Source organism: Euprymna scolopes, chromosome 17, assembly GCF_053919585.1.
Source record: "Euprymna scolopes isolate OS-2025 chromosome 17, ASM5391958v1, whole genome shotgun sequence".
Classification (NCBI taxonomy): domain Eukaryota; kingdom Metazoa; phylum Mollusca; class Cephalopoda; order Sepiida; family Sepiolidae; genus Euprymna; species Euprymna scolopes.
In genome coordinates, this window is record NC_136498.1 from 63,779,444 (window position 1) to 63,801,738 (window position 22,295).

Here is a 22,295-nt window from a genome sequence, read left to right on the forward strand (position 1 = left end):
AATGAACTAATTCCTTCTAAAAAAAAAAAAAAAAGGTTTGGAAGGCAAAACCTGGGATGGTGAACCTTCTAGAACTGCACAAGACTGATACCATGCCTCAACCAACGGGGGGGGGGGGCAATTTCAATAGTGGCCTAGACCAGGGGTCAGCAAACTCTGGCCCTCAAGTGAATTTTGTTTGGCCCACTATCTTAAGGCACGATATAAATATAAGCGAACCAAACCACGGTGACAGTTGAATAAGTTATATCATTTAAGTATATTTAACACTTGTTCTCTTCAAACACACAGAAAATTTATTTGCATATTTGATAACATTGTTGTCCTCCATGGCAGTGTAGCCAAAGCTGTTTGGCACTCCTCTTATAATCAGGATAGATTTTTGGTCCTCACACCGCAAAAGCTTGCAGACTTCTGGTGGCTTTGGGTCTCCCAGGGAAAATCTTCAAATTTTGATTACAAAAGTTGTCAGATTTTTTTTTCAATTGGTCTGTGAGGGGAATATAATTCTATTGAAATTTGATCTGCAAACCTAACGAGAAGCTAAACCAAATTGTCTCCACACCTGCTATCCCCAAAGTATATTTTTATGTAAGCAACTAACCCAGGTTGGCATTATTTACACTCTGCCACCACCACTCCTCCTCCTCCTCCTCCATATAGATTTGTAAGGCGGTGTGAAGAAAGAAAAAAAAAAAAAAAAAAAGATGAATAATACATTTAGTGACAGGAAGTTTTATTTTCCAACAACGTAAGCATTTTTCTTACACCCTCAATTATTTATTGACTTCAGGGTAAAAAAGAAATTAAAAAAAAAAAAAAAAAAGTGAAAACAGATCCAAATCGTTTCTTTCCAGTTTATGGGTGGAAATTGAGATTTCTTCCTCTATAATTTCCTGTACTTATGGACTTTTCTTATTTGTTCAGGATTCTTTAGAGTGTATGCTTTAATACTTACCCCCTCCCCTACACACACACACACACACACACACACACACACTTTTTGGGAATCGTTTTTCAGAAATCTCTAAAGTTAAGCATGATTGTGATAAGCAAATTTAAAGATGTATTCTGATTGGCTAACCCTTTGTTCAAATCCATTTAAAAAAAAAATCGGCATTTAATTTGAAGATTAAAATTCAAATTATTAATGTATGCACACAAAAATCCTGCATTGTGAAAATTTTCCTAATGTTATGTTTACACATTATATCCAAAAATAGTCTCCACCATTTTTATATCTCATTAAAAGCAATAATTTTCTCCTTGGACCGACGACCTAGTTCATGATGTACATATATACTTTTATGTTCAGGATTTACTTCTAAACTAAGTAACCGATCATTATGAATTTTAGAACACTGCTGCTAGATATAAGATATTGTAATATGTTATATTTATTTTAATTGCCCCCCCCCTCCGACAAAGGAGGAGTTGGAGTTAGAAATTCACTCATTTGTTTGTTCGCACTTTTCTCAATAACCACGCCTTGGATTTTCTTTTTAAATTTTGCACAAGCATTAGTCATGGTGAAAGTAAATTTTTGCCAGAACAGATTTTCCGGGATAACTCTGGTTGCTCTTATAGGGATTATTATAGGGTTAAAATTGATGCCAAATCGTTCACTCGTTTGTTCAGTTTTTTTTCTTTAGACTTTAAAAAAGATTTGTACAAACATTAGTCATGGTAAAAGTAAATTTTTCACTCATAGAGAGGGGGACCGCATGCTCGGCTTGTTTTTATGTGAAATTGGCATGGAGGGGGGGGAAATTTCTTTAAACATGCAGTTATTTTTATTTTATTTTTTTAAGATTCTAAGAGTGCATATTGGTCATCAATTAATAAACATTTCACAAATTCCAAGGTTTTTTGGAGGTATATGGTCACATCAGTGTGAAAATTAAAATATTTCAGATTTGCATTAAATTTGATCCATATTCATTAGACACCTATTAAGCAATATTACCTGTATTTCAATTTCTTTATATCCTCAGCTTGAGCTTTAAATTTTAGGCATTTTGTAGTCAAAATCGTGTAATGGATTTTAATCGAAATCTGAATAAGGATTCTAGACGTGTGCTTAAGGTGGCATAAAAGTGGTGCAAAACTGTTCTGTCTAGGCATTTGATTTTTCCGTCATAGTAAAATTATTCTAGTGCTGTATATACATATTCATGGTTTACTGTAAAAACTCTTCTAGTTCATGGCATAGAAGGCTAAAGATGGGTTAAAATCGGATCCCCAAATTCCAAGAGCATTTCTCTGAAACAGCATCCTTCCATTGCACTTAAAGGGAAAAATTGGATTTCTACTTCAACTTGGCCTTTGTGTGTGTGTGTGTGTGTTTAGGGGTGGGGGCTTTATCATGTGGAAGTGGCTCAGAATTTCCAAGAATTAATTCACACTGGAAAGATGCTTTGCTGCTAAATGCTAGTTTTCTTTCTACAATATTAAAAAATATGCGTAAACAAATGTTGAATGAAAATTACAACCATCACTAAATGAGAAAATAGTAAAAGGATTGGTTTTTCAAAGCAATATGCAAATTAGCTAACCTCAGGCCGTGGATCATGCACACATATGATCAATGTATTAGAAAGGTATTAAATTTTGATTATGAATTTGGCATTATAATCTTAATGCCAGTGCGAGAAATAGCCCAACCATATATATATATATATATATATATATATATATATATATTAGTGGAATGATAAAACTGTCGCGTAAAGAAAATAACACTACAGTTATATTTTAAGCTTTTTATTGAAAAAAAAAAATCAATTCCGATAACTTGATTATGTAGTACAGCTGACATCTATTCTATGTAGCCACCTTCAGCTTCAATCAACGGCTTGATATGGGTCTGGAATTTGAGGCATGCCTTTCCCACAACCGCCGGCAGGAGCTAAATGAATACTCTGCAGATGGCAGTGATCAGGCTGGTTTTGATGTTGTGGGAAGTCATGTTGATGTTCTCGATATATGACCAAACGAAGTAGTCCAGCGGGTTCAGGTTGGGGTAGGAGGTTGGGGGGGGGGGGCAGTGAGAGAAGTAGTACAAAGTCGTTGCGCTCCTTCAGAAGACAAGCCTAGATCTCTGGACTTGTGGGCCAGTGCAGAGTCCTGTTATCACACCCAGAGTCTGCTAGCAGCCACCTGATTGCGCTAGGGGATCACCACGCTCTTCAGCACATTTTGAAACCACACCAAAGACCATTACTAGGGTCGTCTGATGCGTTGAGCTGTGTCCTCTAGTGTTGAACCATCTGGTTTTGCATTTTGAGGATGCTGGCAATGGTCCTGTTGTCATCAGTTGGATCGGTAGAGAATGAATTGTACAGTAGCGCGTCTCTGATCTCACACATTGGAAATTGTCATTTTTAGGCACGATAGAAGGCTCCTATTGCTTTTGAGATTTGTACACAACTAACCAACTAGGATATGGTCTGAAACAAAAAAAAGGAAACCGGTTTTCATCAAACAGAAATCGAATCAGGCCGGTTTTTTTCTAGGGCGACAATTTTATCGTTCCACCCTGTACACACACACACTCTGGTTGGTTGCATTCCAGTAACCAAGTAAAAGAATCGGTCATTCTTTACTTTGGTCATTGCGATGCAACCAACCGGAAACATAATTTCATATTTTAAATAATTCTTAAAGATATATACCTTACAAATTGTTTTATAGTTTTAAATAAGCACAAGAATGCACACACGCGCGTGTGTATGTGTATATATATATATATATATATATATATATTAAGCTTTTTTAAGAATACTTAGATGGACACTGTCTGGGAAATATAAACTAAGGCAATCAACAAGCGTTTATGCAATGTCCTCAACTTCCGTCGTTCGAACACTTTGAATTGTCTAATGTTTGCACTCGACTCATGCATTTATTAGTTATTAATTCTCTTCAATTGTTTGGTGGCCTGGAGGTAGAGGTTTAGCAAATGGAGTCACCAGTGACTTTGTGGCTGGGTTCGAATCTGCTGAATAGCAGGAATTGTCACCACCTACACTGATAATTGCATAAGCATGAAACGCTAGTGTCTATAGGTATAAAATAATTATTTAATTATATATATCTGGGTGAGTTTATGAATAGGGAGGTAGCTGAGGAGGTTGCATACACCGAAACCTCAACTCCTCGATCGAAGTCAAAACTCTGTTATTATATGTGCATCAACGTATATCTTCTATAACACCCTACACAGATACTAGAATAATCTTAGGCAAAGAAGGGCTGAGAAGTGTTTCTTTTGATCCTAAGTCGAAGTACCAAACAAGGCACAAATAATCCTCTTCTGACAGGTGTCGTGAGAGTAAACTTGATATTTTCCAACTTGTAAAGCTGATAATACAAAATCTGATGGAATTTAGAAACTCTCAGAAGATTTGGCACAATCACCTTTCAATCAATTTAACCCGACTCAGTGTGCAATATATATATATATATATATATATATATATATAATGTTCATTCAAAAAGTTTCACAAAAGCAAATAACATCTATAAATCGCGAGATAGCCTAAATTTCTGTCACTTGGTTATATATATATATATATATATATATATATTAGTCAGTAGAGTTTAGTTTCCTAGAAGTACATCCAATGAAACAGCATGTGTCTACCAAAATAGTGCTCAATGAGTGAACAGAGCAGGTATATTAATTTTATTTATATAAACATTAATGGCTACATATGTGCATACATGTTTCTGTAATCACCCACGGGCCTGAAGACGTAATCCCCCAACGTGGGTGATTACAGAAACATGTATGCACATATGTAGCCATTAATGTTTGTATAAATAAAATTATATATATTTATATATATTAGTTTTTTAAAATGTAATTATTAACCGACACCTGTTCCGTCGTCTAAGACTCAGTGGTTGAATCTAGCTCAATTCGAAATCGAGACCGCATGGAAAGAAGCCTAAACTTCTACCACGGGGTTATCTCGCACGACTACTTGGATATATCGCGATCTATGTAGATGTTATTTATTTGCTTTTGCGAAATTTTTTGAATGAATTCAATTATTTATACGAAAGTGCATTTGTACCTAAATGCGAGTTGGGAATAATTTTCCTTTATCAATTTGGTACCTCTAAATGGGGAGCGGCATATGTTTTTGAAATATCTAATCTCAGTGTGTGTGTGTGTGTGTGTGGCCACGTTTTGATCCTATATTTTATTTTTGTCCGGATTTTGTATTTTGTTAGATAAAATTAGGAATGTCTAGCATTGCTTGGTTGAAAATATAACGACAGAAGTTTCAAACATTGTAATACTCTTGGCTAAAACGAAACCTTAACTCAAATGCAAAAGAATTGTGTATGCGATTTAATAATGTTCTCCCCTAAGGGAGATGGGGGGGGGACAGGGGCTTTGAATTTGTTCTTTATAGTTTCAAAGATAATTAAGTCAGTTGTCTGGTTATAAAGTCAGGGAGCATCGTTCAGATAGAAAATCTATCGATTAATATCAATAATTAATAAATAATAATATATAATCAATAATATTTAAATCTCTGGTGTTAGTAAAATCAGTCTGTCTGAAGATATCGGTTTCCCGATCTAAAATGCATCAAACATGGACGTTTTTTTTTTTTTTTTTAATTTTTATTTATTTTTATTTTTTTTTCATTTTGCAAAATACGATGTTCTGCAAAAACAAACTATTTTTCTCTACAAAATAGTTTCTATGCCATAAAACAAAAGAATCAAACCAAACACTTTTTTTATGTATACAACGGGGTTATCTCTCATACCAAGGCTCGGAGGTCACTCGAAGATAAGTGTTAATGTATGTACTGTAGTCATTGGGACAGTAGCATAGTAATCGTTTGTGGCGGAAAATTAGTATTAGATTATTTATGAGGACAGTTCAATAAGAATTTGTTTACGTTGGACTTGAAGGCGACGATATTGTAGTCAGCTGGAAAGCGGAATAGTTTCATAGGCGGGCAGTTCCGGGAAAGAAGCTTTAAAGAACTTGAAGCATAAAACCTTTTCCCCAAAATTTTTGGATTTTGCATTAAATAACACAAAAAGGGTTGATATGCCGTAAAACAACTAAACAACCAAATTCCATTAAATCGTCTTTGTCTCTTTTAAAAAGAAAAGAAAACTGATTTCTACTTATTTTTCGTAGTTATTTGGCTGAATGTTTCCCTCTCTCCTCTCTCATTTTATCTTTCTTTCCGGTTTTCTTTCTCTCTTTTCCTATAATGCCTTTCTTTTCTCCCCTGTGACAGTTCCCTATGAAAATTTGTGGTGAAAGCGAAGACTTCAAACGACGGTGTTAATGGAATTATGAAACTTCCGTTTCATCGATGAATTACTTCACATGTCTCCGTTGCACGCACATGCGCACTCGGTGTCTTTTAATTTTGACTTTATTGTTTGAAACTGATTGAAGTTTAAGAAAAAAAAAAAGCGTATGTTTCATGTCAGTTGTTTTTTACCGTCGGATACTCACAAACTTGAAAGTCTATTTTTTGTTAGAAACAATCCTTGGGGTATGATTGATTATAATCGATATGGACTTGGCTCTTGATTGGATGGTAGGGATGTGGAGCAAAGAAATCCACTATAAAGACTCGTCTTCTTATAGACATTTTTCTTTAAGGCGGACCTATTTAAAGCTGAGTTAATCGGTTTTACAGTATATATACAATAACCTTTTTATATACAATTTTTTTTATTTTTTTTATAATGTAATTTATATTTTAAAATGTTAGCAGACGATCCAATATTGATTATACAAGAGATTGGATTTATTTTGTCTACGATATTAAGACTTATCGTGTTTAACTGAATATCGATTATCATCAAGAACCTATTTTGTACTTCATCTTATTTGTTTGTATGTCATACACCATAGGTGGGTTGAGCCGGCTTCCTCCGAAGGAGGAAGTGTCAAGGGAATATATTTTATTTTTAATTAAAACACATTAGGATGCATTACTTTTTGAACAACTTTCATAGAATGGAGAATGTTTAATATAACATTGCATTACTTTTATGCCACTAAACTGATTAACCGCCCTTAAACCTAACATACGCACGTCAACAGGCAGCCGTTTCGCTGTATCACGGTCTTTCAGTGTGTATAGTCTTAACGATTCTTTTGGATTGAAACTCGTAACCCAACCATGTGGTCCATGCAAATTTGTTATAGTCCATAGAAATATGAAAAACAAAAAGAAACACTAAAAAATTTCTGGTTTGTTTTATCTAAATTGCACCTGACTTTTTAATGTCAATTTTATACGAATAAATTATTTTTCAGGTTATTATATTAACCTTTTTGGTACCTCTGCAGTTTAAAGCCCGTTTTTTCCGCTGGATTATATCGAGCAAACGGAAGTCAATAATAGAGAGAGAGAAAAAAAAAAAAAACGAACAACAAAAGAACATACTGTAATAATTTCATAAATTTTACTGTTTTTTATTTTTTATGGCAATTGTTTTAATTTTTTTTTTTTTTTTTTTTAGGGGGATAATGAAAGTTTTGTTTCTTTGAATTAGTGAACAAATATATTTTGTTTGTGTATGGAAAGTTTTTGGTATTTTTTCTTTTTTCTCTCTTTTTTCTCTCTTTTTTCTCTCTTTTTTCTCTCTTTTCTCTCTTTTTTCTCTTTTTTCTCTTTTTTTCTTTTTTCTTTTTTCTCTTTTTTTCTCTTTTTTTCTCTTTTTTTCTCTCTTTTTTCTCTCTTTTTTCTCTCTTTTTTCTCTCTTTTTTCTCTCTTTTTTCTCTCTTTTTTCTCTCTTTTTTCTCTCTTTTTTCTCTCTTTTTTCTCTCTTTTTTCTCTCTTTTTTCTCTCTTTTTTCTCTCTTTTTTCTCTCTTTTTTCTCTCTTTTTTCTCTCTTTTTTCTCTCTTTTTTCTCTCTTTTTTCTCTCTTTTTTCTCTCTTTTTTCTCTCTTTTTTCTCTCTTTTTTTCTCTCTTTTTTTCTCTCTTTTTTTCTCTCTTTTTTTCTCTCTTTTTTTCTCTCTTTTTTTCTCTCTTTTTTTCTCTCTTTTTCTCTCTTTTTCTCTCTTTTTCTCTCTTTTTTCTCTTTTTTTCTCTTTTTTTCTCTTTTTTTCTCTTTTTTTCTCTTTTTTTCTCTTTTTTTCTCTTTTTTTCTCTTTTTTCTCTTTTTTCTCTTTTTTCTCTTTTTTCTCTTTTTTTTCTCTTTTTTTCTCTTTTTTTCTCTTTTTTTCTCTTTTTTTCTCTTTTTTTCTCTCTTTTTTTCTCTTTTTTTCTCTTTTTTTCTCTTTTTTTCTCTTTTTTTCTCTTTTTTTCTCTTTTTTTCTCTTTTTTTCTCTTTTTTTCTCTTTTTTTCTCTTTTTTTCTCTTTTTTTCTCTTTTTTTCTCTTTTTTTCTCTTTTTTTCTCTTTTTTTTTCTCTTTTTACGTTGCGTGGTATAAACTCCAACCTTCAATGTTAAGAACGGCTTTCGAGGTTGGAAGTGTTTATTTCGAAAGTGTTAAGATGGGGAGGTTGTGGGTGTTTAAATTCCAGCCTGGAATTCATTTTCCTTCCTTGTCACAAAATTTGTTGTTTGAAGAACCGCAATGATACTCTGCCCTCTTTTTCTTTTCCTTTTAAATTCTTTCCTTTCCTTTTTTATTTTTTTCTTCCAATTTTTTACCGTCTGCTTGCTCGCGTACCTTTTTGCTCACTCAGTATAATCCGGCGGTTTCTATCGTTCGCCGGGCATTGCCGAGCAAGACTCGCAGAAAAAACGGGCTTTAAACTGCAGAAGTACCACCTTTTTTTCTACATTCGTATTAGTTGTCGGATATATTTAAAATTATACATGAAGTTTAAAAAAAAAGGTTGATGACCGGTTGATTTAGATAAGACTACACTAAACTTCACCCTTTCAAAGTTCAAACTTTCGTATGAAGTTATTTCTCCTTTTCACGGTGGGATGATGTGAGACAAGGATCAGAACGTGGATTTGTAAAGCCAGAGCCCGAGAGGAAGAACACTCTGGGCAGTTCCCTAGGAGGTGTGCCTCAGGTGATTAGTAATAAACTAAACCCTTCTCAAAGAGGCAAAGCTTGGTGGACCTCCTGGAACTGCACAGAACCAGGAAACAAGGCATCTCAACAATGACCTAGACTGTTGGCTTTGGTGCTGATGGGGAAAACGTCCTGTCTGATGGCTATGACGTTTATGATGGCTATGACAACAGAATATTCTTTTCATTGTTTTGACTCTCCAGTATATATCCGACACAGTTAATCAACCGAGAACCACATCACTATATAAAAGTATGTAAGATATCAACGGATACACACTAGAGTCAAAACAACGAAAAGAACATTCTCTTGTCATAGCCCTAATGATGAGCCATACTGCTTAAGCTTTCCTTTATTTTTATTTTTTTTAATTCATTTTTTATTGATTTTTTTAATTTATTTTTTCACATGAAAGGAAGATATCATTGGTAGAGCTATTCAGAAAATAAGTTTAGGTATATGTACGCATTGGTGTATGGGATATGAATGCAATAAGTGTATTCTTAAGGGGTTGGTAATTGTTCATGTCACTTGAACTATGTATCATTTAGTTCTTCTGTTACCATAGATCACCTCATGACCCAGGCAATTTCATTTCACTTTTCAGCATGTGTCTGTCTCTCCATCTCTGTCTGTAATTAAGAATTAAGCTAACAGTCATAACTGTCTGAATTGTGCTCTTCCATGTACGACTAATTGCTCCCTGAGTGTTTATTCATTCAACTGTTTCCCCTCCACCCCTCTCCTTCTCTCTAATATGGTTGGAAGACCATTTATTTTCTCCTTTTCTATCTTCTCCTATTGTTAATAATTGGCAAGTTGGAAGAAAATGCTTATTTTAGGTATCATTGTTAAGAACACCTGCCATTTATATATATATATATATATATATATATATATATATGTTAACCTCAATTGATATTAAAATAAAAAAAAAAAAAAAAAAAAAAAATTCACGTCTAGTCTTTTACTCAAAGGCACATATAGGGGCCCATTTTATTATTTTTTCCTTGTATTATCTATCTAAAATCCTCTTTCCTGTTCCTTTTTGACCTGAACTATTTTTTCCTGTTTCTTTTTCTCAAATTTGAAAGCAAAGATCTAAAATGATGGCTGTATACATGATGATTCTGCCTTGGAAGAGAAATGATTTAAAAAAAAAAAAATTGATGTCAACAACTTATTGGTCCTCAACAAAGGAGAGATTGATCTAGTAATTCACTTCCCTTCGTTTGTTCGTACTTTCCTCAATAACCACGGCTTGGATTTTTTTAAATTTTGTATAAACATTAGTCATGGTGAAAGTAAATTTTTGCTAGAAAGGATTTTCCGGGATAACTGGTTGCCTTCTTAGGGGTTATATTAGGGGTAAAATTGCCCCTTAATCGTTCGTCCGTTTGCACTTTTCTCAATAACCACTCCTTGAATTTTTTAAATTTTGCGCAAACATTAGTCATGGTGAAAGTAATTTTTTTGCTTTTTATTCAGGACCTTTTAAATCTAATATTTTATGTCATTCAGAGATATAACTTGGCTATCTGCCGTCAAGACTCCCAACATACAGCTTCATCATGATCAACATGCCCAATGCCAAAGCCATCATTTCCTTCAATGATAAACTAACAGCATTTGGTCCAAGGATTCCACCTGTGCGTGGCAAGTTTTCCTTTTGTCAATTCATCACAATCGTAACATAAATGCTTCTTGCAGCCTTCAGCGTATCATGACAATTCACACCAAGGAAAAAAGACTCTTTGCATAACATGCATCGCAATATTTACCTTCCTTGGCATAGTCCTCTTCTAGATCTTGGTCACTCTCGAAATTCTCTTTCCAGACTTATTCACTCGGCTTGTTGAATTTAAGATTACTTAAACGACTAAAAACAGGCAGTTTCTGACTTAAAATAATCATTGCATGTAACTAGTCACATCACTCGGCTACTGTATACAATATATGGGTTAAAGCACAGAATAGTTAACACTTGAGAATACACACACACACACACACACACACACACACACACACACACACACACACACACGGACCGTGCTGCAATATTTATAAACCCATTCTTAAAATGGGAGTGTTTTGTAACTATTCTGTACTTTAACTTGATAATGTAATAAAAAAAAATATTGTAAACATTAAATTTAAACGTGAAAATCCTATTTAAAAAGTAGCACTGTCTGTATTCTGTAGAAGTAAAAAAAAAAAAAAAAAAAATCCAAATATTACAACAGAAAATGTATATAAATTTTCTACTAAAGACGCATAAAGTAATTATATAGGGTGTCTCAATTTTATTGCTAATTTATATTTAAAAAATAGTTGATTATAACAGAACCTGTATAATAACAATGATAAAAATCCATGTATGCATTTGTTATTTAAAATCCATTTATTGGTCAAAGTAATGGATTTCTTCATGTTGGACCAATAAAAAATATTATTTATTGAAAATGTAAAGAATTTGAAGCTTGAATAATATTTAATTAACTAATGTCATTAAGATTTTATTCAAATATCGGAGGTATTTAAAAAAAATTCACTAAAAGCTCCCACACCCACTTTAGGTAAAGTTAAATTATATTAAATTTAATCTACATTATCCACTATTAAACCTGGCACGTATTTTCCAAAATTCATAATGATCAGTTAATTAATCTAGGAGACAATTGTAGACATGGAATATATAAACATACACACATAACTAACTTTATATATAGAAAGAAAAACGTTACATTATATATTTTTATACATAGAAAGAAAAACTGTTACATTATTCACCCTGAAACTTACCATGTATTTTCCAAAATTCATAATGGTCGCTTAATTAGCTTAGGGCGAATCCTCGACATGGAATATAACAACATACACACATAACTTCATAGATAGAAATAAAAACTATTCGTGACAAAGATGAAGTTTTGTTTACATTCAAAATTAATATTAATCCAAAATATAAAATACCACAAATTGAAAAGAATTACTTTATGCATATTTTCACACTCTAAACTGGTTTCTTATACATACTATTAAGAATATAAAATTTTTCTTCCTCCAAATCATGTTTTTGAAATATAATTAAGATTACATTTTTCATATTTCTAAAAAATAAACAAAAAAATGCTTAGCTGTCAATTTTTATTTTTTCTATTCATTTTTAAGATAAGACATGTTGTTCTCATCAAGTGTATTTGATAAGTTAGCTTAAAGATAAGTTCATGGTAGATTTTTTTAATTCAAACACCATCCTAATGAAACATGAAACGATTACCTGTCATAAGTCACATGCAATTCTGAAATGGATTCTAATCTATTTAATCTTCAAGTGTGGAAAGATTTGGAAGTTGGATGTTATCTAGTTTAATCACCGATGTGGAGGATGTACATAAAATCTGATTACCCCTCTCTCTGTCTCTCTCTGTGTCTCTCTCTGTGTCTCTCTCTGTGTCTCTCTCTGTGTCTCTCTCTTTATATATATATATATATATATATATATATATATATATACTAGCTTTGGTGCCCTGCGTTGCCCGGGTGTTTGGAGGTGTTGAGCAAAATAAAACAAAGTGGTAGTAGGCAGGCTCGAACCGATACTGCGAATGAAAAAAAAAAAACAAAAAACAAAAAAAACAAACGTGACGTCTTTGTCGTTGCGTCCATCACCAAACCGGAAGTGGCGAAGGTTTGAATTAAGGCTAGTCCATCGAAAAGAGATGACTTGCGAAAATATCTGTGAAAAACGCGATCCCTCCTTGGAGTAAACTGCCCAGTTGAGTGTGAAGGAATTGTTTTTAGCCAATTTTTCGATATGTCGTCTGAAGGGTCGAGCTTCAAAACGATACTGATCTCGGGGAAAATCCATCGCCTTCGTCGAAAGTTTTAGGCACACATACGTATATAAATTTAAACACGGGTGAGATTTATATTATAGATAACTAGCGGGGGGTACCCGGCGTTGCCCGGGTGTTTGAAGGTGTGTGGTTTTAGGTAAATACAAACTCCGGAGGGGGGGGGGTAAAAAAAAGTGTTGGTAGGGTAAGTATGAGGATCGAATCCGAACCCTTCAGGCAAAGTTGGAAATTAAAGTGTGAGAAAAAAAAAAAAAAAAAAAAAAAAAAACGTGTGACATTAACCATTGGGCCACCGCGAAATACTAACGGAAACCCATTTGAATTTATTTAAGTATTAAAAACAGAATTGACACATGGCCACAATAAAAGTTAACTCTGATGCTTCTATTTGGCCTCATTAATAAGGTCAAATAGAAGTAGTGGACTTAACTTTTGCTGTGGGACAGCTTTTGGGTTTGTTTCCCCAAGATGTTGGGGAGGGGGAAACCAGCTCCCCATTGTCCAGGTCGAATAGCAATTGTTTGATATAAGGAGTTTGGCCCCACATTGATCAAAGCTGATTGCTTTCTGGACGTTTCGGCAAAAGCCGAGAACAGGACCTGTTTGAATTTAGTTTCACTGTATTTATACTAAAAAGCAGGACAAACAGGGAACAGAGCGAAATAGCGCGAATCTCAAAAGTCGACGTAAATAGATTTAGACAAATTTATTGTCATCGAAATTGGTGAAATCGTCCTTTTTTTTTTTATCATCGAATCAATTGATTGCCTGCTCAAGTTTGGGACTCACCGTAATGTACTGGGAGCAAGCTTAACATGCCTCCCTGCAATGACTTAGTCCACAATACATTGTTGTCTGCATTGCACTGTAGAATGTACTACAGATTTTATAAAATAATCTGTAAATAATGGCTTTACTTAGTTTAAAATGCCAGAGTCAAGTGTTATGTGCTCAATTGTGCTCTAAACAAACTTTAATTTTGAACGCACCCTTGTCTTGTAAAAAAATCTACTGTTGATTTTATAGGCTGGACATTTCTACTTTGGCGGTGATAAAACTTCTCAAAGGCACTTGCGATGATAGGTTGTATAAAAGTGTTGACTTTTGTGAAAATTTGACTTCCTTCTTTAATCAGATTTTTTTTTTTTTCGATTATCAGTTCTCGATACATATCGGATGCAAAACATACATAAGAACACTCTCGGACACATAAAATACCTTCATGTGAATTAAAAAAAAAAAAAATGGTATAGAAAGTCGATAGGGAATGATCTCGATTTGTAATTATTTGCTGCCCCACAAAAGAAAAATGTGACACAAGGTCGTTTTTAATGTGGAGGAAAACCAGCTCCTCAAAAGAAGGGCAAAAGAGGCACTCTGGTAGAGACTAAAAGTAATAATTGTCTCTGTATAGAGGATTTCCTCTCCATTCACAAAGGACAAATTCTGTGTAGCATCAAAACAGATACACTTTGAGATATCAAATCTTTCATGCAGGTTAAAAATACAATACAAATTCAATACGAACAAAAAAATTTAGGCACAAGGCCAACTCAAAATGGGGGAAAGAACAGGAGTAATTGGTCATCCTTGTCACTCTAGAACTAAAAAGGTTCTATTAAGCTAGCATTCTTTCACCAAAATACCGCATTCACCCTTTCATACGGGGTGGGGGGCATCCTACTTAAAACCCAATGGCTTAAAACATTTTTTTATTAGCCTGAAGATAACACTGATGCACTAATTCATTTGTGTCGATGGCATGGGGAAGAGAAAAAAAAAACTGGTTAGTAAAATAAAATAAAAATTAAAAATTAAAAAAAGTGGTTAGTAAGACCCTCTCAACCCCGTCTAATTGATAGACTGCCCGTTTCACTTCGGTTTGTAAAGGAACCTGAGGTCCCATGGGATAGTCTCTAAGTGGGGGAGGGGGCTCTAGATGGGACGAAAGGGGAGAAAAGAAAAATTGGTGGTTGAGAGGGAGGAAATGTTAGTGATTGATTTCTTTCTCTCTGAGATGGGGAAAAATTTAGAGGATGGGGGGGGGAGAAAAATTGCAATTAGGAGGGAGGATCTTGAGTGCCCCATCCCTCCTTTGTTAGGGAGGGATGGGGCACTCATTTGGCTAAGAGGCTAAAAGTTAAATCATACTTGATGGCACTGCGCGATCTTGGCATAAAGGCCAACAAAAAACAAAAGGGCAAACCTTTTTTTCTATTTATTTAAAAAGAAAATACAACTTTCTTATAGATGGGTGGTGGAATTGCAGTCATTTGCAAAAGATCTAATTTGCATAGTCATTTACATTCATTTGATTCCCTATTTTTTTTATGATCATCTTTAGTTTACTATTACGTGTAATTATATTCATGCAGATATTTTACTTGATTTATACTTGCGTAATATTTGTGTAAAAACGTTATAGTAAACACAAACCTCTTTCTCCCTATATATTCATGTATGCGTATAAATATTTGTTTAAACATTTTTTTTCCTAACAAACTCCTGTCAGTTTTGGGGGCTACAAACATGAAACTTAATATATAGGGTATTCGAACCTATGCAAAACATATTTGGATTTTAGCCGGGGAAAATCTGTAAAAGTGAAAATTAAAAAAATAAATGGAATTTGCAAGGTGATGGTCAAACGACGACATTACGTATATGCATGCGTGACGTAATAGCTATTAGTTCATATTTTAATTTTTTAGCATTGCAGCAAATATGTCTTCATAGCTCAGGCATTAATGTCAAAGTAAATCGTAAGCTAAACATTTTGGTTTCGATTTTCGGTAGTGGCGCACGAGTCATTTTTTTTTTTTTTTCTTAAACTTTTTAAATCATTAATATGTATTGGGTCCAATATTAATATAAATACGAAATCTGCATTAATCAAAATATATCTAAGCGTATTTCACGACTGGGCAATGCCGGACAGCCTGCTAATGTGTGTGTTTTATTTAGGGGTGGCGAACTTGAAATTAGCAACTATTTACTTTAGAATAAAAAAAAAAAAAAAAAAGATTACATTTTCATAGCTCTTTCTCGCATATAATAAAAATGAATAAATGCAGTTTTTTAAAAAATTATTTCTAATACCTATATTACTCTCGGTCCATACAGAATTCACTTTCATTTGACCTGATGAGTCAAACTTTGCTTCTGACGAACCAATTTCCAAATATTTAATGTCAAATACTGATCATGAGTGACCGAGTAACTCAAGTTTTGTTTTATGACAAAAATATAACTCCTTGGTATATAACTGCCCGCATATGGAACTCTATTCTATTGACCTGCTTCCCAGTTGACTATAACATGATTGTCTTCAAGTCCAATATGAACAAGTTCTTGCTATCTTGTTCCCTTAAATAGTCCAATTCTACCCAATTCTCCCCCCCCCAAAAGCGATCACTAAGCTGTTTAACTGACCACTTTACACTTATTAACCCTTATCCTCAAGTGGCCTCCGGGCCTTGATGAGTGGTGACTTCATTGTAAACAAACAAAAAATAAATAAATAATAATCGTTTGTTATTGCTGTCCCGTGTTATTAGCAATATAATAACTTCGCTACAAATAAATCGTAATTTATGGAATTTTTACTAGTTTCGACATGACACGTCAATACGTAAGTGGTTTTATTTAAAATGCATTAAAAAAAATCCACTTATAATCCACAAACGCCAAATATTTCTTCTAGAACGTTCTACTGTTATTGGGTTTTTTTTTTTTTTTTTTTAAGAATCGTTTCCATTCAGTTCTGAACGTGCAAATTGAATCAAGTAACCATTAGCTTTGTATTTCTTCTGCTTTTTTTTTTTTTTTTTTTGGTCTTCACAATACACTTAGTCTCATCCTAAGATTAGCCGTTCTTTTTCATGTGATCTTGTGATGTATGAACATTTCAAAAGAACGAAACTAAATAAATCATTTTCCATCGCTGACAACAACTGTCTACGATCCTGTGTTATTGTTAGCAGAGTAAAGGTCAACCTATCTTTTTCTATGGGAAATCAACATTCTATAATTCCGACATGATTTGCAGTCTCGGGTAGAAGACTTCTTTATTTCATTGTGCGGTCCTTTTATAAAGGAGAGCCCCCCCCCCCTTCAACACGTATACATATTCTTACTCTCTCTCCCTTTCTTGCCCTCCACACCCAATCCCTCGACTCCAAAACAAATTATTTTAACCTCTTTCACATTTAAGTCCATTCTTTGCCTGGTTCTATAAATCTTCATTTCAGATGGAAAATAGATTGGGTTCGTGCTGAATAATATAAAAATTTGACCTCCATACTTTAACTACATTTAACAAGTATGTTTTCAGTATTTAAGCTCAAAGACTGGAATTGATATTTTCCTCCTCGGGCGAGGAGAAGAGCCCCCCCCCCCCAAAAAAAATCAACAAAGATTAGACAATTCCTGTAATGATCAGGTCCCTGTTGATCTTGCAGTCGGAGTTTAGTTATGTGCAGTTCTAGGAGATTCAACCATCCCAGGCTTTGCCTTCTTTGGGAAGGGGTTGGCTTCCGGCTAATCGCCTGAGGAACCCTTACCGGGAAATGTCGACGGGGCTGCCCAGGCACTTTTTGCAGATTATAGTGCCCCTCCTTAGGGGCGCTGACTTTTCAATCCCACTTTCCAACCCTTGTGTCACAGTTCTTGCAGTGGGAGAGAACTAAATACCTTGATATTTTCCTCCTCCATGCCATCTCTACCACTTGGGTTAAAAGTATATGTATCACTTCTGCTTCACCTAAAGAGGTGCTGCTCTCTTTCTCTGCCTTGACAATAATAAAGAAAAATGATTTAGCAATCTAGCAGAAGATTATCTGTGTTCCTATTTACTTGCCTCCCTAAAAAGACGAAGTTAGACAAAAGTTGTTTTTTTATTTTTGCTTTTTATTTATATATATATAATTTATTTTTTTTTTTTTTATTTTTTTTTTTTAAGGAAAATCCAATTTCCCAGAAAGGGGCGCTCTAGATTGGAACAAAAATAAAGATTACTTCAGTCTAGAAGGACTTCTCCTTCACTGACCAAGGACAGAATAGATTAAGTGTAGCATCGGAGCAGATACTACACTTTGTAGAATTTAGTTATTTCCAGAAAGATTTATAAAATAAAAACTGGAAACAAATTAGGCATAAGGCCGTTAAAGTGTGGGAAGAGGGAGGAGGGGGTCTATGGTCATCCTTGTCACTGTACTTAATGTCATTTTCCTAGCTGGAATCCTCAATCCCTATAATATCACATTCACTTTATTTTTTTTTTCTTTTAAATAAATTTTGTAAAATTTATTTATTGCGGACTATTATCCTCATCTTTTTCTTAGTTGTTGTTTCACAGCGTTTCGGCCAACTATTCCTCTGGCCTTAGTCAGGTGGTAACCGCGACGGGATAGGAACTCTGAATCTCCTAACTGCATTCTCAGCAATTGCTGTCATCCATAGTTGTTGTCTCACCACATTTTTGGCCAAGTAAGCCTCTGGCCGGGTTTTGGTAGGATTGAAACCGCTATCTTCAGACAATTCTCACCTGGGACCATAGTGTCTGTGGTGCAGTGGATAGACGTTGATAGAGGAATAGTTGGCTGAAACGTTGTGAAACAACATCTAATAAAAGATGAGAATAATAGTCTGCAATAAATAAATAAATAATACTCATCTGAATAATGAATTCCAATTAAATAATTTTTTTTTTTTTTTTTTTTTTTTTTAACTAAAAAATAATTTACACTTTGTTCTTAGTAAAAACGGCCAAGGAACTTAAGAGTATTTGAGCTCAAAGCCTGAAATTGATGTTATAACGTTGGTATTACAGACCAACAAGATGAAAGAAATATATAACAATCTGGTTCGGCATTTCTTTTCCTCCTTTTCAACAAAAGTTTTTATTACCGTTAATTCCCCCCACCCCCACCCCGTCTCAACACCACTTAAGTCTCTTGCCATCGCCCATCTCTCTCGGTGTACACTTTTCTTCCTCCTCCGACCCCATGCCGGTCACAGCCGACCCATTCTCGTCCTCGACTTTACATGTCCATTTTCTTCGTTACACTTTTCTTTTCCCGACCAAGTGTTGCCCTTTTTCTTTTTTTCCTTTTTCTCGCACACACTTTAATTTGCATATGTGCATTTTTTGGCTACTGCTGCTCTTTATACAAGCCATCCATCCTTTGCTGCTGCTATTTTCCCATGCGTTCATATACAGTTAAAATATTTCCTCTGTGCCGTTTATACCATTTGGCCTAAAAGCTGTATTTCTTCTGTCTAGTTTGGAAAGGTGCTGCACTCTGTCTTGCCTTGACAGAGTAGAAATTTGACTTCACGTCTACTAAGGAATGATTTCGTCTCCCTCCTGACTTTACTGGTGCTACCAGATTAGGCTGTCTGAAGATACCAGCTTTCTGACCTAAATGCATCAAACATCAGGGCTCTATGGACAAATTTATCTTCAGTTGACCTTCAACAACTAAATATTTTCGTTTACTAGCCAAATAGAAAAGTTACTGGCCAAACCCATATGATTTTTAGAATATGACGTCTTCGTTCTGTGACGAGTATGTACATCATATTTTTCTGTATTTTTTTTTAATAATGATAATTCTAAGTATACAACAAATTTTATGTTGATACTTGAACGTATAAACATTCTAATTTCTTCAGATATTTTTTTAAACAGCCTTCGTAAAAAAAAAGTGTATATTGTTCTGTTAAACTTTTATTGTTTAAATAATTTGACTTTGTTCGTTTTATTAAAAAAAAAAATGATATTTTTCACTCAGTAGTGAACTTTGAAGATTGCCAGTGAAAGAAATACAATCGCCAAAAGATAAGCGTTTCATTATTTCTAGTCGCCACTTTGAAAAATCACTCGCAAATGTGACTGTTTCACTCGCAATGTAGAGCCCTGAACATGTATGCTATTGTATTTTTGTCCTTACCCTCTTAGGCAGTACATTTTATATAAGACGAACAGAAATGAATTAAAAAAAAAAAAAAAAAAAAAAAAAATATGCAAACAAATTTGTTATTGCATCATCCGGAAAGTTCTAAATGATTTTGGCCATTGTCTTTAAATGTGACAACTGTAATGTTGGTAATGTCACCTTGCAGGCCGATAATGATCAAGACAAATACACTTCTATAATTAACAAAGTTTATGAACAAAAGTATATTGCAGAAGTAAACGTCATGATTCTGTGGCCATAACTGCCACAATGTTTAGATGCGACTGTATTCTCTCTGGATAAGCCCGTTTATTTTTTTTAATGGGTAGATCAGCTCACCTCATAGCACTTGGTGCGATGCGCAATGTACTAACCTATTGGTTATATAATGTATCAAAATTCAGTATTGTCTGTTGCTGATGCTACCAGATCAGGTTGTCTGAAGATGCTGGCTTTTTGATTTAAAATGCACTGAACATTTTTTCTTGACTTTGCAAAACTCAATCATGTTCTGCAAAGCTTAAAACAAAAACAAATTCCCCCTACATAACAAACATCTTAAGAAATAAAGAATTTGAGGCATCAAGACTTTTACCAAAATGATTTTAAAAAATAAACAAAACTCCAAACTATGAATAAATATTTGAAAATATAAAGAACTTGAAGCATAGAATCTAAAAGAGTTGATATGTCATTAAAAAAAAAAAAAAATCCTGATCCATTTTCTCAAGAAACGTTCCTAGTACATCTCTACTTTATACTTCACTTTTTTTTAACAGGGTGAGGCGATTTATGTAATAGGAACTAAAATATATTACAAAAAATATGATATGAAAGAACGTGTCGAACGTCAAAAACATTTCAGTAAAAAGAAATAATAGTTAACCAAATAAGTACCAAGAAGTTTCATTCGATATCCTGCTGGCTTGGCAAGCCGAGAGCAGACCCTCAGCATTTCCCCCAAATAGTGGTGATGGAGAAACGCTCGACTGAGCTCCAATCTTTGGTTCCTCCCTGTAAGACAATCACAGCAAGAGCTTTTCTACCACAACTGAAAATAACTTGTTTTTCCTCCCGTGTGCTTAAAAGGCCAGGTAGAATTTCCATGAATATAGTTTTGTAGAGGCTCCAGATCTGGAATATGTAACTATGGGACTGCTTCTCTGCCGATTACAACATGATCATCTTTAAATCCAATATGAACCACCCTAGAAGTAATCGAACTTACTTCATCCCATTAATCATTTCCAATCCATTCATTTTATTTTTAAACTGACAATCCTCTTGTTAAACCTTATTCTTGAGTGGCTTTTGGTCTTGATATATTTCTTTACTCGGAGAGCGAGGGCTTAGCACTTATATTGTTCACAATATATTGCTTATATTGCTCACAATATTGTTCCATAGAAAGGCAGTTCTAGAACAGAAACTTTGCTCATGGAAGTTTCGTTTAGTTTTAGGCACAGACAGTGAGTAAAGGAAATTGTTAATAGTGGTTGTAGCTAGACGAAGGTTTGTTGCAAATGTTGTTAAACTGCATCCGCTGGTGAAGCTCCAATTTGGGAGTTTTAAGAAACGTGGGGTCATATTCTATTAGTCACGGGTAGAGATTAAAGGAAATTGTTGACAGTGGTTGTAGGTAGATAATTGTATATGATAGAAGCAAAGGTTTCCACTTAGAGTGGACAATGTATGAAGAAATATGGAGACAAAGGGAAATTCACAAACATTGGAGGAAAAGAACTCGTGAAAAAATGGACTTGTAAAAACGACACTGGTTTATGTAACTTCTCAGCCTTTTTTAATTTTTATTTATTTATTTTTTATCACCGCTTGAGACACTGGTTCCATAAAAATTTGCACATAGCTGGCTTCATTCTTCTATGGAATGTATTAAGTGTTTGTTACAAACATTCTTTTTATTTTCACAAGCGACCCCAACAGTGATTTCTACTTGAACTGACACAAACGAATTGTAAAAAAGGAAGCGGGGAGGGAGGGAAGAAACGTTTTTGTTTTTGAGAAAACAGAAAAAAAATTCGTCTTCTCTGAAGATGCCCCATTGATTTAAAGGCATCCTTCAGTCTTGACAGACTATGGATACCCAAGGTAAGGATGCCTGCGCGTGAAATTCTTGTGGCAAGAGTTGCGCAATCTTCAACCATACCTGTCCTGGGTCGACATTGTTGAATACAAGTAGCAAGTGGAGGTTCAGGACAACTGAAAACAATGCTGAGACAAGCGGAAAGCACATACAGCGCCTAGAATTCCCAAATGGTCACCCGTCTGGTACTAGCCAGGCTCAACGTTGCTTAACTTCGGTGATCTGATGGGAACCGGTGTGTCAACGTGATTGTGCGATTGATGTATGTAAAGACTAAATACATTATCATCCCAATGCTGGGTTTCATTAAATCCTAGAACACTAATTTTTTTTGTTTCAG

At 34.3% G+C, this 22,295-nt stretch overlaps 1 protein-coding gene and 1 pseudogene across 10 annotated transcripts in view; one reads left to right on the forward strand and one right to left on the reverse strand.

Moving 5' to 3' along the window:
• The window catches only part of LOC145296756 (adhesion G protein-coupled receptor L4-like), a 700,831-nt gene that overhangs the window by 447,118 nt on the left and 231,418 nt on the right, over positions 1-22,295 (forward strand). The window lies entirely within an intron of this gene.
• LOC145297087 (5S ribosomal RNA) lies at positions 22,101-22,223 on the reverse strand (annotated as a pseudogene).